Genomic DNA, 16,749 nt, shown 5'->3' with positions numbered 1-16,749 from the left:
ATAATGGAGATGGAATTCCCTAGTGATCGTGAGCTGGCCATGACACTCAAACAGATGGAAAGAGAGAGAAGGAACTCGATCAACTCATAGTACATAGTGAGACTAGGAGTCCTGCACAGGACATATCATGTGTGATCAGGTTAAAGATGTGTAGTTAGCAGCAGCCATTTTGCATTTGTCATTAATGCATGGCAGGGTTCTCGTGGTTTATTTGTTATATGAAGCATAGTTTATTTGTTGGGCTAGGTTACTTTAGTCCCCTTCACCCAACCCACAATTCAATGGGTCTACTGCATTATCAGGGCCTTGAGTAGTAGGGGCATGTCAACAATGTTAATTACATGCCTCTCTTTCAATGCTTTGTTATCCAAGCATGTTTTCTAAAGCCCCCAGATACACCATCAAAGTCTACTCCTATAGTGCAAATCTTCTCTTGGGACCCCATTGCAAAATAGGTAGAATTGCAGGAAATTTGCTTTAAAACTGCAATTCTTTTTCTCAGCAAAATATATCAAATCTAGCTTTTAAACTGTATAATGTTCTCTCTGCCCATGGCAAAATGTGTAGAATTGCAGGAAATGTGCTTTAAAACAGCAAAAAAAGAAAAACACCTGCTAACCACTGCTGCTGAAATAAATCCTAGGGGGAACACTGTCCTAACATGACTTTTTCCTAAGGATTCTCATCATTGGGTATTCAATTAGTTTATTCATGACCCTCTCACGCAAATTGCTGTCTGTATTCCAGGGGCTTTTTCCTCAGGACTTTATTGGAATTACCCAGTGTGCCATATGTCAGCCAGACAGGCCTGGATTGTGCTAGTCTGGTCATAATGGCCATTTTAATTACCAAAGGCCTAGCTCTTCTCTCTGACTCTTATTGACACCCTGATAAACTGTATTATGGTTAACCAAGGAAACATATCACCATGAAGGTGTACCATTTGTACTTTGTGATATGTCGTAATAAGAAGAATACCTAGCTAGGAACATTATTTGGATTGGTTCCCACTGGCTGTTGGTGAAATTTACATTCCCGGATAATCGATTTACATTTATTAATTTGATTAATTTATTCCAAAAAGATACATTATAGATTCGGGAAGAGGACGTGAGAAGGGCACCAAGACTGGTTATGTTGTCAGCAGTGGTTTGGTTTCTCCACTGGTCATCTCCAGGCCCTGGAGACTGGAGGTCAGTGTGTGGTGGTATAGTTGTGTCCATGGGTCAACTTGTGTGTGCATGAGGAGGCTGTGATTAATGGACAGAAAGCAGCTGGAGGTGACAGATGGCCTAACCCTACTCGCTCTGCTCTACTCCTGACTGGGGACATCCTCCTCAAGCCTCTCGTCTCCTCTATGGTGCTCAAACTATGCTGCTCAAACCATGCAGCTCAAACTCCCCTCCCTCTCTCTCACACACACACCATCAAGACAATGCTTGACTCCACTCTATCATCATTCATGTAATCAGACAGCGTCTGTGTGTGCAGCTGCTTCTTTGGTTAACATGCTGAAGCTTTGAAAGGTTGACCAGAGTGTGGCCCCACCAGGTGGCCAGTGACCAGAGTGTGGCCCCACCAGGTGGCCAGTGACCAGAGCAGGGGGGTGGGGTGACTGACAGGGGACGGGTGACAATGAGGACATGTGACCCTGACAGAGGAGAAATTTGTCTGGGGATTCTCAAGTGTTTTGTCAATGAATCCTAGTCTGTGTAGTAGACGTTTTCTCGGGTCCAATAAGGCTGTGTCTAGACTTGACAGTTCATGCAGCTTTAGGATTCTGATCATAGACTTCTGATCATGGAATTCTAAACGAGTCATGCATCTACACCTACATTTAAATGTGTCCACATTAAAGATTTCCGTGCTATATTAAAATGCCAGTATGCATTCTACAAATGTGGAATAGGCTAAATATGATGATAATGATGATGATAATAATAATAATAATAGTTAGCAAGCAACACTAAAGAGATTTCAAACGCGTTAGCATAACTCTAGCCAAACAAAATAATATTTGTTCTAAATATTAGCTAGCTGGCTATCAGTTATGAGGCCAGCGACACATTCCTCACACGCTAGGAACGTACTGTATTTCCTCCAACGTTATAATGAAAAGGTGCCTCAAAACACAAGTTTTCTGGAGAGTGCTGATGACGTTGCCCACTATATGCACTTTCGGCAGCCTGATTGCTTCCAGACTGAGGAGAAATCCGCACAATGCATCCCTGACCACCTTCTGAAGTGGTCAGCCAGATCTGAACACAACCTGTCTTTTCAATGCCGTCTTTGTATTCTGATAGCATATGCCACATGTAAGTGTCAAGTGTAGACACGACCAAAGTTTGACCCGGACCTGACTGGATCGATCCTTAAAAAAAAAGAATGGGGACCCGAGAACAATCATAACCAACCCCAAATGGGACCCGAGTGACAAACTAAATCATGTTTATCAGCCAAGTTGCTCATCTGGTTAATAGGTCTTTGTATGTTGGCTAAGCTTTCTACAAGTTAATAAATGAACCTTATTAGCGTGAAATTAATATGCTACAGATTATGCAGAGCCATGACCGGGTCCACTTGGGTCTATCAGCTGTAGTTACATAGAATTGAGACCCTATAACAATCAAACATGAACTGACCCAAAAACCTAGGGCCAAGTTTGCATTTTGGACTCGGTTCGGGTTCTGGGTATTCTGGTTCGGGTGGACCCGTGAAGAGACCTCTACTGTGTAAAAGCCTTTATGTGCATATATTGATATAATAACCATCATATCCTTCTGTAGCTCAGTTGGTAGAGCAGTGCTATTGGCCAGGGTAGTGGGTTGATTGACCTGATAGGATTTAGAATGTATGCACACATGACTTTAGTCCTGGACAAAACCTCTAATTAAATGATGCATATTATTATTATTATTATTATTAATACTGCCACAAGTTGACAGATACAGTAGGATGGAAGTCTTATTGGCTTATAGGACAGTGCTATTGGTTTAGCGTATTAGTGTTGATTGACCTGATAGGATTTAGATGGGAGAAACACTTTAGTCCTGGACAACATACCTTTAATTAAATGATGCCATGTACTTTGTATCCCCTCTACTTCCCTTAGCAGAGCCAGGGTTCAGTTCAGCCGGTGTCCCTCCCTGCCCTTCTACAGATCAAAACACCTATTGTTGTCCTGGATGGGAAATATCAGCTGCTACAGCATAGAAGACCAGCGTGATAACTATAGTTCCTCTTCTGTCTTTCCTCCTATCACATTGTTGCCTTCTCACCTACCACACCACAGCCCTTCTCCACCTCCAAATACCACAGCCCATCTCCACCTCCAAATACCACAGCCCGTCTCCACCTCCAAATACCACAGCCCGTCTCCACCTCCAAATACCACACAGCCCGTCTCCACCTCCAAATACCACACAGCCCGTCTCCACCTCCAAATACCACAGCCCGTCTCCACCTCCAAATACCACAGCCCTTCTCCACCTCCAAATACCACAGCCCGTCTCCACCTCCAAATACCACAGCCCTTCTCCACCTCCAAATACCACAGCCCTTCTCCACCTCCAAATACCACAGCCCTTCTCCACCTCCAAATACCACAGCCCGTCTCCACCTCCAAATACCACAGCCCGCCTCCACCTCCAAATACCACAGCCCTCCTCCACCTCCAAATACCACAGTCCACCTCCACCTCCAAATACCACAGCCCACCGTCAAATCCACCTCCAAATACCACAGCCCGTCTCCACCTCCAAATACCACAACCCGTCTCCACCTCCAAATACCACAACCCGTCTCCACCTCCAAATACCACATCCCACTATGTCGCTATTTCTTTTTTTTCTTTCTCCCTCTACTTCCTCTTTTTCCTCTCCAATCTTCCGGCGTCCGTCGGCTTCCCTGCGGTCACCTAGTGCTCATTCCCGATCCCATACCTACTCTCAATCCTGACTCCCACTGCTGTAGCTGTGGCTGCTGTTCCCTCTCCTCCCCTGTTGTTTTCCACTCGTCGCTGTGATCAGCTCAGCAGCAGCAGAGCTCTCCTCACTGGGTTTGTGCCTCAGCCTGCCTGCGCTGCATAGAGAAATCAGCAGGATCCCTGCTACAGACTGGTAGCTACCACTCTACTCTCTCTCTCGCTCCCCCACTCTTTGCATCAAGGCAAGTGTGCTGTGCTTTGTCTGCTGTTATTTTTCTTTCTCCTAGATGACGGGTGGCTGGAGAGGTGCAGTGAGCAAGTGAGCGTGTGTGTGGCGAGGTGTGTGATGTTTCACCATTCTTGAACATGGTGGATGGCTTGCATATAGGCTAAAAGGATGTGGCGGGGGTGGGGTCGAGGTTGCGTTGGGGGTGGGGTTGGAGAGGGGGATGGGCAGAAGGGAAGAGGGAGGATGGAACTAAGCACACGCGCAAGCATGCTCAGCTATGTAGCTAGCACACTGGCACAGATGGGGACTGCTAGGAGCACGTTTGCCCTGCCTCATTTTACCCTGCAGGGTTTGTATGTAGGACCTGCTTTTCACAGGCCTCTCTGTATAGGGCTTGACATTAATGCTAGTCCGCTTGTCTGGGACGAGTAAAGAAATAATTGTCGGACAAGCAGAATATATATTGAAGTTGTCTGAATAGAAGTAAAAATATCACACAACAATCACAATATCAACCAAGGCAACAGTAAACATGTCATCCCCCCATGAATGATGCTGCACCCCCCTTGGGCCAATTGAGATATTGTGTGTGACTAACAGATTTCAGTTCATTACTATAGCTCCCACTTTGGGCCAATCAGTGTCGTTTTGTAAATGCCAGATCTTTATAGTATGACTCTTCATTCACCCAAGTTTCGTCAAAATTGGCCCCTTGCTTTGTGAAATATCGCGTGTGACTAACGTACGAACGAACAGACTGAGACATCCACAGTCCCCTTCCCGATTTCATCGTGGGGGACAACAATTATTCAGAATTTAATTGGATCAGTGTCCTCTGGATTCAATGTGTTACGCACTGTATCTGTTCTCCCAATCTGTGCATAATACATCGGAGTAAAATGTTCATTGGCCATGCGTGTGTGCAGAGCACATCGGAGTAAAATGATCATTGGTAATACGTGTGCAGAGAACATCTGAGTAAAATGATCATTGGTAATGCGTGTGTGCAGAGCACATCGGAGTAAAATGATCATTGGTAATGCGTGTGTGCAGAGCACATCGGAGTAAAATGATCATTGGTAATGCGTGTGTGCAGAGCACATCGGAGTAAGATGATCATTGGTAATGCGTGTGTGCAGAGCACATCGGAGTAAGATGATCATTGGTAATGCGTGTGTGCAGAGCACATCGGAGTAAGATGATCATTGGTAATGCGTGTGTGCAGAGCACATCGGAGTAAGATGATCATTGGTAATGCGTGTGTGCAGAGCACATCGGAGTAAGATGATCATTGGTAATGCGTGTGTGCAGAGCACATCGGAGTAAAATGATAATTGGTAATACGTGTGCAGAGAACATCTGAGTAAAATGATCATTGGTAATGCGTGTGTACAGAACACATCGGAGTAAGATGATCATTGGTAATGCGTGTGTGCAGAACACATTGGAGTAAAATGATCATTGGTAATGCGTGTGTACAGAACACATCGGAGTAAGCTGATCATTGGTAATGCGTGTGTGCAGAACACATCGGAGTAAAATGATCATTGGTAATGCGTGTGTGCAGAGCACATCGGAGTAAGATGATCATTGGTAATGCGTGTGTGCAGAGCACATCGAAGTAAGATGATCATTGGTAATGCGTGTGTGCAGAGCACATCGGAGTAAGATGATCATTGGTAATGCGTGTGTGCAGAGCACATCGGAGTAAGATGATCATTGGTAATGCGTGTGTGCAGAGCACATCGGAGTAAGATGATCATTGGTAATGCGTGTGTGCAGAGCACATCGGAGTAAGATGATCATTGGTAATGCGTGTGTGCAGAGCACATCGGAGTAAAATGATAATTGGTAATACGTGTGCAGAGAACATCTGAGTAAAATGATCATTGGTAATGCGTGTGTACAGAACACATCGGAGTAAGATGATCATTGGTAATGCGTGTGTGCAGAACACATTGGAGTAAAATGATCATTGGTAATGCGTGTGTACAGAACACATCGGAGTAAGCTGATCATTGGTAATGCGTGTGTGCAGAACACATCGGAGTAAAATGATCATTGGTAATGCGTGTGTGCAGAGCACATCGGAGTAAGATGATCATTGGTAATGCGTGTGTGCAGAGCACATCGGAGTAAGATGATCATTGGTAATGCGTGTGTGCAGAGAATGAGAGACATTGCAGCAGCAGGTAGCCTATAAAATGATAAACCAACAGACTAGATAGCCAAATCAAAATATACAGTATTTAGAAAGTATTTAGACCCCTTGACCTTATCCACATTTTATTTTTCAGCCTAATTCTAAAATGTATTCAATTATTTATTTTACTCATCAATCTACACAAAATACACCATAATGGCAAAGCAAAAACAAGTTTTTAGAAAATGTTGCAAATTTATTAAGAATTTAAAATAGGGTTCTTGGTCTCCTCTCCTCCCTTTCCCCCCAATTGCTCAGTTTGGAAGAGTCTTGGTGGTTCCAAACTTCTTCCATTCGAGAACGATGGAGGCCACTGTGTTCTTAGGGATCTTCAATGCTGCAGACATTTTTTTCTACCCTTCCCCAGATCTGTGCCTCGACACAATACTGTCTCAGATCTCTACGAACAATTCCTTCAACCTCATGGCTTAGTTTTTGCTCTGACATCCACTGTCAACTGTGGGACATTATATAGACAGGTAGGTGCCTTTCCAAATCATGTCCAATCAATTGAATTTACCACAGGTGGACTTCAATCAAGTTGTAGAAACATCTCAAGGATGATCAACGGGAACAGGATGCACCTGAACTCCATTCTGTCACTCGTAGCAAAGGGGCTGAATACTTATGTTAAAAAATATTATTTCACCTTTATTTAATCAAGTAGGCCAGTTGAGAACAAGTTCTCATTTACAACTGTTACCTGGCCAAGATAAAGCAAAGCAGTGCAACACAAACAACACAGAGGACACATGGGATAAACAAAAGTACAGTCAATAACACAATAGAAAATGTATATAAAGTGTGTGCGAATGTAGTAAGATTAGGGAGGTAAGGCAATAAATAGGCCATAGTGGCGAAATAATTATAATTTAGCATTAACACTGGAGTAATAGATGTGCAAAAGATGAATGTGCAAGTAGAGATACTGGGGTGCAGAGGAGCAAATAATAACAATATGGGGATGAGGCAGTTGGGTGGGCTATTTACAGATGGGCTGTGTACAGGTGCAAAAATCACTGAAGCTGGAGTCTTATATCTCCCCCACTAACTTTAAGCTGACAATCAACACCCTGATCATCTGTATGCGAAGAAGATGTCGCACTGAATGAGGCAAAAGGGATCACACTAAATACTGACTGGTATTTTTTTTTTACAAGAATTGATGCTTTTGGTTCCCCTTTACGTCTGTCTCTATGAACGTTTCACGACCCTTTGACCAATGAAATGTATTCTAAATACATTTTCATCAAAACTCTTCAGTTCATAGGCTCTCAAAGTTGTCTGTCAAATCCTGTATCTCCACCATGGCTCTTGAAGTGAAGCACACGGCTTCACCCTGAGGATATTTTGCTCGGGGGTTCTTAGTGAGACGCAATCAGAGGTAAGGTGCACTTTAATTACCTTCTGTCTTTGTAATATTCTATATTTCTGGAGTAAGAAGTTTTTCTCAGATATAATTATGTTGTTCAAATTGTGTTTAGAGTGCAAATCGAATGGCTAGGTAGCTAACCCCGATTTTGGCTACCCATATGATCTCTGCTTGTTGGCTAACTAGCCACCTTGTCATTGGCATAAAGTGTTAACAGATAAATCAGATGTGTGTTGCAATGGCTAGCAAGCTATCACATTAGGTTGCCACTAGATAAGCTGGCTAAACTAGCTCGCTGCAGTGTCAACCATGTAGCAGCTAGCTAACTAGATGAACCGGGACGTCCAGCGTAGCATCCTCCCACTCCATTGCTCTCCTCTCACTCTGTGTGTGTCGAAATGTCGTACTTTTTTATGACAAGGCCCATAAGCGCATCTGTAGTACAGTCAGTGTATCATCTCAGTAAGTGTTTTGGACCATGACTAGAAATACATTTTTGTGTCTTTTTATTTACAGCTTGTAGTGGCACATCCGACGGAGGGGAGAATGGCCAGCCAAGAAAAGACAATACCCTTCAAATTGGAAAGGAGAGGTTTAGAAGGAAAGGATAATTGAGGGTAAATCCTATCTTGGCATCAAAAAGATGATTGAGTTGACTATGGCAATGTTTGATTTATTACGTACATGGATGGTTCTTACCTGAATTACCTACCTTGATGTTTAATTTCATGCTGGAATTTGTCTGGTTTGCATACTAGTAACATGATCGATGGGGGCATTTTACATTTTGATTGTTGTTTGAACACAAACCTGATCCTCCTTGATATTTCATTCTGAGTGAAAAATGAAACCTCGCATTTTGTGTAAATCTTTTTAGTACGCGTTCACCATCACATGTACTTGAAATTATATTGTGAAATGCATTTTTATTTATGGTATTAAAATTGTACAATACTTACAATGTCTCGAGTACCATTTACCTTTTTATGGAATTGAACACATTGATAGATATTAAGTCAACTTCGATTAAGACTGTAATTGAAACTTTGATGTCAGTCTTCAATGGAGACTACCTGTGCTGGAGGATATCTGCAAGATGGTGCTGGCAGGCTTAAATTATTAATGAATGTCAAATCAATCGCACTAAGTTGTTGTCCTATTTGTTTGCTGTCACAGTTTACCATAAAGTGTATAAAACAAATACAAAAATACCAGACTAAATGTGTAATTAGTTTTCTTACTGAAAACTTGTTTAATCTTAAGGGTTAATTAGACTTTTTTTGAGTAAATTACAATCTAGGTAATAGGACTTTTACTTAAGTACAGATTTTCAGTACTCTAACGGATAGTTTACGGAATGTAGCCTATTGGAATATAATCAAATACTAAGGGGCCTATTGCAACTACTGATGGCACGAGATTATCTCTAGTTTATGTCTCGCTAAACCTTCAATAGGCCCTAAATTCACCCGCACAGCTCATCTCAATTGCAACCGTTATTGGTTCCCTCATTACCACTCCCTAAAAGATGTCGGTGTCCCGTCGGTGTTACCTTAGTCAGAGATCTGTGTATGTAATGGCACGATGCTCATGTCTCCGCCCTATCAATGGGAGTCATTATCCCAGAGGCAGGAAAGGCAGGTAGGCAACACGTTTAGGTCTGCATATTAAGCCCATAGATACATATTGGGCTTATTCTGGACAGATTTTGGCGAGAGTGATCCCTCTCTGCCTTAGTTGTGCTTGCAACCAAAGTCTTTCAAGATATGTTTGTATTGTCATAGGAACAACTTTGTCCTTTTTTAACAGACGAAGGGAGATGTATCTATTTGACAAGCATTCCGTACAATAGAAATAAAGTATTTCCTTGTTTACTACGGCAAATCTACTGTTTAAAGGCCAGAACACTCATTGATGGCCCACAGTGGTATCACCTCCTACACTGGTTTGATTGATGGGGGCAGGGCCTAGATTTTGGTTGGATAGATGGATCTTAGGGGGAGGTAACAGGCTTTGAATGTCTTTTAAAATGTCATTCTGCTGACATCATTAGTTTAAGTGAAAGAAAGGCATTGTCAAGAAGGATTCAATGAAGGGATGAGTCCCAGGAAGTCATACCCACTCCACACGCACATACGTCCAGGCACGCATGCACTCACCCATTCATCCCCAACAAACACACACTCAGAGGTTGTGTGTGGGAATGTGAATTCATCCTGCTAGTGATGAATTGTTTTCCTCTCTGGCTTCTGTCTTGAGTACCTTGGAAGCATATTTTATGTCATTTGGTGGTGCTTTATATTTGTCAAATTTCATGTACAAGTGTTTATTAATACACATGTGTTTTTTGGAAATGTGTTTTTTTGCATATCCCAACTCTCCCTGAGACACCCTTGGAGAGTGAGGTCACTGCCAGGGTCTACCGGTATCAACTGGGACCATTGGAGCAATTAAGGTTAAGTGCCTTAAAAAACAGATGGACTAACCCAAACTTCTGGCTGATCTAAAGTTAAACTGCTTCTCCCTGTGTAACATCTTATTCTGAAGCACCAATCCAGCGTGGGTGAAATTATTCATGCCTGCTCCCCAAATTGCCAGCTTTCTTGTCTCTCTCTGCAACCTAGGGGTCATCTCACACACCTAAACACCTTCGTCTCATTTTCTGAAGAGTTTGCTTTTTCAGAACTGTTTGTTGTCTGACATCCTGAAGCCTGGAGTGATCCCTCGGCTGTGAAAGTGGCCGGTGAGAGAGGTCACACATTTAAATGTTTTCACAATTGAAATGCTGTCTTGTTATAACGTGCATAATATAATAACAAAGATAGCCATTCAGAAGTCAAGGATGTAGCCATTTCATAAATGAAGGGCTTTTCTGTAGGAAAATAACTGCCTCATTCCTGGTTATTGTTGGCATTATCAGTAATGTGATTAGGGATGCTGTATTGATGGACTGACTATCCTCAATGGGTTAAAGAAACAAGGACTCAAATCTGCTGTTCCTGTACCCCTCCTTTCCCCATCACCCCTCCTATCTCCCCACAGACGACTGCATCTCTGGGGTTAAAGAAAATAAAAACAATGGCAGAAAGTATTCACAAAGTATTCTGAAGGTATTCAGAGCCTTTGAATTTTTCCACAGCCTTCTTCGAAAATGTATTAAATTAAACACGTTCCTTATCAATCTACACACAATACCACAAATTGACAAAGCAAACAGTTTTAAAAAAAAAATCAGTAATACCTACATTTACGTAAGTATTCAGACCCTTTGCTATGAAAAAAATTACTGCAGTATTGAAGGTCCCCAAGAACACAGTGGCCTCCATCATCCTTAAATGGAAGATGTTTGGAACCACCAAGACTCTCCCTAGAGCTGGCCACACTGAGCAATCGGGGGAGAAGGGCTTTGGTCAGGGAGATGACCAAGAACCCGATGGTCACTCTGACAGAGCTCCAGAGTTCCTTTGTGAAGATGAGGGAACCTTCCAGAAGGACAAACATCTCTGCAGCATTCCACTATTCAGGCCTTTATGGAAGAGTGTCCAGACAGAAGCTGCTCCAGAGCGCTCAGGACCTCAGACTGGGGCAAAGGTTCACCTACCAACAGGACCACGACTCTAAGCACACAAGTGGCCGAGCCCGAGCCTGGACTTGAACCCTGTCAAACCTCTCTGTAGAGACCTGAAAATAGCTGTGCAGCGACGCTCCCCATCCAATCTGACAGCGCTTGAGAGGATCTGCAGAGAAGAATGGAAGAAACTCCCCAAAAACTACCAAAGGTCTGCCAAGCTTGCAGCGTCATACCCAAGAAGACTCGAGGCTGGAATTACTGCCAAAGGTGCTTCAACAAAGTACTGAGTAAAAGGTCTGAATACTTATACAAATGTTACATTTCAGTTTGTTTTTTTATACGTTTGCAAAAAATTATACAAACCTGTTTTTGCTTTATCATTATATTGTGTGTCGATTGTGTTTAAATTGATGAGAAGAAAAAAAAACATGTAATCAATTTTAGAATAAGTCTAAAATGTAACTAAATGTGGAAAAAGTCAAGGGGTCTGAATATTTTCCGAATGCACTGAATGCATGCACCCACACTTTATCTCATTCAGTCCTTAATCGAAGTCCTATTCTACCTTAGCCTTATGTCCGGACCTAATCTCATCATTCTAGACCCAGCATCCCAGCCCTAGTAGCCCAGCTACATCCATCCCTGCCCCGTGCTTGCCCTTGGTAGTGTTGATTTCGGTGGTCACGTGATGCATGGGGATGGGCTCTCTCGCTGGGACTGCCTTGTTTGTCAGAGCATGTGTGACTACGTCTGTGTGTAAGAGAGAGAGATATAGGCTGCAGAGAGGAGGAGAGAGAGAAAAGTGAGGGGGGAGCGAGGGCAAGCGAGCGACAGCTAGAGAGCGAGAGACTGAGTGGAGGTGGGCGGGTGCATGTGGGTAAGTGTGAGACTGGAGACGTTGGTTGGGTTCAGTCAGACAGGAGCAGAGCAGAGCACAGCGTGTATGTATGCATGTGTATAGTTCACGTTGGCTGAGCCTGGATTCTGAGCCTGGCAGGAACAGGAAGACTCATCAGACAGACAGCGGATCGCATCGGTGGCCAGTGCTGGACGTTCGACACTGGAAAGACAGGCAGACAGAGGGAGGCTGTAGCTCGGATGCGAGTGTCTGACGCGCTCCCTGTGGATAAAGAGCGACCTGTTTTGTGTTTTCTCATCCTACCTGACTGGTTTCTCTCTGTGTGCTGTGTAGCCCTGGACTAGCTGAGGAAATCAGAGGTATGCTCTCTATTTGTCTTTAATTTGAGAATGATGCTTTAGCTTCTGGGATTTAATGGCGGGGCGGGAATGGATGGCGAGGGAGAAAGAGAGTGAGGGGGGGGGGGGGGGTTACTGTGCATCAGGCGGAACACATCAGTATAAGAGACAGAGGCAGGTCGCTGGCAGCAATAGCAGTGGAATGGTCATTCCGTGTGTCCGTCATACTTTTGTGTGCGTGTCGCTGGTGTGTGTGTTTGTCTGGTCTCTGGTGTGTGTGTCTGGTCTCTGGTGTGTGTGTCTGGTCTCTGGTGTGTGTGTGTCTGGCGGAGATGGCAGTGCTCTGACGGGGGGGGCTGTATTATTAAGCTGTGATCTGTTGACATGCCTGCTCCTGTTGGAGGCCATTATCTTCACCAGAGCTGGCTAGCAGCAGGGTTTCCTGCTAACCCCCTCTCCTCCTGCCCCCTCACCGTCTCCTTCTTTCTCTCTGCCTCTATCCATCTCTCTGTCGACTCTTCTCCTCCACTCCCTGGTACACTCTTTCCTTCCCTCTGTAAATGGATAGTTTTAAAGCCGTTATTTCTCTTACCCTCTGCTGCCGTGCTAGCCTTCGGTGAAGAAGCTTTTACTGGCTGAAGAAAAGACCCATCGCAGGTATTTTAGTCAGGTTTCTGGGTAATTTAGCCTCAGTGGTCTTCAGGTTTTTCTTATTTTAATCCCCCCTCCCCCGATATTTCCCCCTCCGCTCAAATCATTAAGGGCTGTAAACCGAGGCTTCGCAGAGGAAAATGGAGCGTGTCACAGGTTAAGAGAAAGGGCTGTTTTGGTCTCATTGTGTGTGGATGTGTCTGTCTCTCTCAGCACCATGAGCCTTTTTCAGCCAGCGATGTGAAAACAACAGCCCCCCCCCATCCTCTCCATCATAAAACCTCTCTGATGAATGTTGCCAATCAATTTTAAGCCATAACAAAGCCCCTCGACCCCTTCCTCCTAAAACAGGGGTGGGGGAGTCAACTCAGTCCAGGGAGGCTGGAGCTCGAGGAATCCCCCCCCCAAAAAAAACGCAGGGCAATTTGTGGAGCTGTAAATGCTGGAATGGGCAGCCTGTGTGTTGTTGATTGACCCTTTGGTGGGACCGATGGTTGTGTCCCCTGTGGAGCTAGGAGCACGGGCACTGACCCCAGTCTTCCCCTGTTTTGCTGCCCCCGTACCCTGCACACACACACCAACACACACTAGTATCAGGCCAAGATGGAGATGTTTCTTATGCTACTGTACTGAGAATCTGCTAGCCTCTTTGTGTGCTGTCTGGAAAACCTGCATGAAAACATGCCTCAGTCAGTGATGTGAAACAACACATTGTGTGGTATCAGAAATGCTCCTCGAATAGCCAAGTGTACTATTGTCAGTGGGTGAGTTACATGACCAAATCTTTTTGTTCTGGTGCACATCTTCTTTCCTGGAAGTCAACATCGACAAGGTAGCTTTGTAACAAATCAAGTCGAACACAACATTTTAATTGGTGGCTTTACGGGCACATAGTCCATCTTTAAATTCAATTCCTAACTCCTCTCGTGTTCTTCTTGCCATGGACAGAAGCATCGCTATGCAGTTCACTAACCGGTCTGCTGTAGGGAAATACTGTCCATCGCTCAACATTGTTTCTCATTTTGGCCCATTCATCCTTGGAAGAGTGATGTTAGTGTGCACAGCACATAGACACCGACTCACCCTCTCACGTTAGACGTGCACAGACTGAGAATAGAGACACGTTCACTCTAACCCACTCTAACGTATGCTATTTAAGGCAGAATAGCCCGACCAACATCCATCCAAGTTTCTACTGTTTAGTGGATACATTGTACTGCAGTGTGGGACTACTTTAAATAGTGCAGGATATATTGATTATAGCTATCAGGAATATAACAGTTATACATGTACAGATATGTACGCTGTCATAGTCATCTGTATGATCATTGAGAATAACCACAGAAGAAGCAAACTGTCTTACAGAGTTGTTCAGTAGCTGAATAGAAGCAGCTGACTCATGTTCCCTGAATCCCAGCTATAGGGACACTAATTATAGGCTAGCCTTGGTTCCAACACTATGAAGTCATTTGAATTGTTTCACATATCAGTGATTTGCTTCATTGTTTCTACTTAAGTGCTCTCTAAATGAATGGTATAGTGTTTCAGTGTAGTCTTGGGGCTTTGACATTGTAGAGGCACGTGGATGCAGTTTGGTGTTTTGGCAGGAGAAGGATATAAGTTGATCAAAATGTAGAAACAGATAGACGCGGGCAGCCACATAGCCAGCTGGCCAATTTGAGGAGGACATTAGCACAATGTGTGGGCAAAGAGATGGACTGCTGACCGCCGTCGCCTCAGCGTCCTGCTTTATTCTACCAATGTCCACAAAAGGAGGGAGGGAGACTAGAGGGATGAGAGGGAGAAATGGAGAGAGAGAGAAGCGGAGAAGGAAAGACATAAAGAGGAGGAATATCAAGATTAGAGAGAATAAAATAGAAGATGGAGAGGGAAAGAATGTATAGGACGAGAAATGGATAGAGAAGGAAAGGAGAGAGAGGATGAGGGAGAGATAGATGGAGAGGTGATGCTCATAGAAAATGTAATCAAGCTTTACAGATAATTTCCTTCCAATTTAGCAAAAACATATCTGTATATCTGCACAGATTAGTTTTCTCATACGCAATGATGGATCTCTGGCTTTTACATTGTGGTAAAGAGAATACTCCCGTTCTTTCTGTATATAATCATAAACTCCAATTCTAGCCAGTCTCGCCATTCGGTAGGGCTTTCTTTGTTTCCTCTTTAGCCAACAACTAGCTCAATCTGCTCTTTCAATCCGCTCTTTCTTCTGTCCTGAAAGACTGGCACACCAGCACACCAGCAGAGTAAGAATAGAACACTATTATTAGAACAATAATAATGAATCATTGCCAAACACATTTACATTTACAATGGCCTACTTTTCACCATGGCACATATTGGATCACTATCATGGATAGCACATTTCTCTTTTACTCCACTTTCTGGTGCCCTATTTGTATGTTAACACTAGACTGTGTTTTCAGGCTATTTCTACCTCTAACATGGTCCTCGCTCCATGGCCTGGTCTGCCTGCTAGTTAACGTTTTTCTATTTGAATGCTGAAGACTTTAGCTTCTGAAGCATACTGACAAAACAACTGATAGATCGCCATAGCCTTGTGCGCCAAGAGGAATGAATACTGGAAAGGGCCAATTAATGACTGACTCGTTGGTGTATTTTAACCATGTAATTGAAATGCATTTAGTCCGATTATGAGAGATTAGGAGGGAGATGAGGGGCAGGTGATGTATAATAACATCTTCCAGCAACAACTGCGTTGCGGATTATCACTGGCTGCACTGTTTCTATAGGCCTTTGATCCCAATCAGCTCTGACCGAACAGGGGAACTAGTCTAGTTAAAGCTGGAATCCACATTTTTTTCTACTGTGTTATTGACTTGTTAATTGTTTACTCCATGTGTAACTCTGTGTTGTCTGTTCACACTGCTATGCTTTATCTTGGACATGTCGCAGTTGCAAATGAGAACTTGTTCTCAACTAGCCTACCTGGTTAAATAAAGGTAAAATAAAATAAAATAAAATAGAAATGAGGGGAAACAGCGCCACTGGTCGCCCTCAGCTCATTTGCTATTGTTTTTGTTTTGTTTATGAAAGTTGTAGATGAGCGTCCAGCGCCGTGGTAAAAAAATAATAATTGTAGCACATACATGTCCAAAAAAAAAACATCTTTGTTGAAATATCACAAACAAACATGGCAGTTTCACCTCTACGGATTTCAGTTTGAAATAAATACATAAGTGCTGTGCTATATTTGGGGAGTAACTGGCTGTGTTTGGTTAAAGGTAGATGTCCAACCTGTCTGTTCAGGTCAGGTGTGTAATTACCAAATGCTGGCTAAACATGGGTGTTGACACAGGTAATAGTTTATGGTCTTTCTGTCTGGAGCTGTATTGATTCCTGTAGCAGAGTGGCTGGGATATACATGAGGGGCCCAGCTATTGTATTAAAAGCACCTCTGTTGCATTATTCACACACACACACTCAGAATTCGCTGCTTCAAGTTCAGTAGCCTTCCTCTCCTAGTTGGGTGTGCGAGGTCAAGTGGGCCTACAGTATATGTGTGGTCTCAATGAAATGGATAGGCTGCCTATGCATGGGCGGAGAAACACGCGGAAGT

At 43.6% G+C, this 16,749-nt stretch overlaps 1 protein-coding gene across 1 annotated transcript in view; it reads left to right on the top strand.

Moving 5' to 3' along the window:
• The window catches only part of magi1b (membrane associated guanylate kinase, WW and PDZ domain containing 1b), a 216,373-nt gene that overhangs the window by 108,900 nt on the left and 90,724 nt on the right, over nt 1–16,749 (top strand).

Source organism: Oncorhynchus gorbuscha, linkage group LG03 (genome assembly GCF_021184085.1).
Source record: "Oncorhynchus gorbuscha isolate QuinsamMale2020 ecotype Even-year linkage group LG03, OgorEven_v1.0, whole genome shotgun sequence".
NCBI classification, from domain to species: Eukaryota; Metazoa; Chordata; class Actinopteri; order Salmoniformes; family Salmonidae; genus Oncorhynchus; species Oncorhynchus gorbuscha.
The sequence above is the reverse complement of the archived record's forward strand: the minus strand, read 5'-3'. Positions and strand labels throughout refer to the sequence as shown.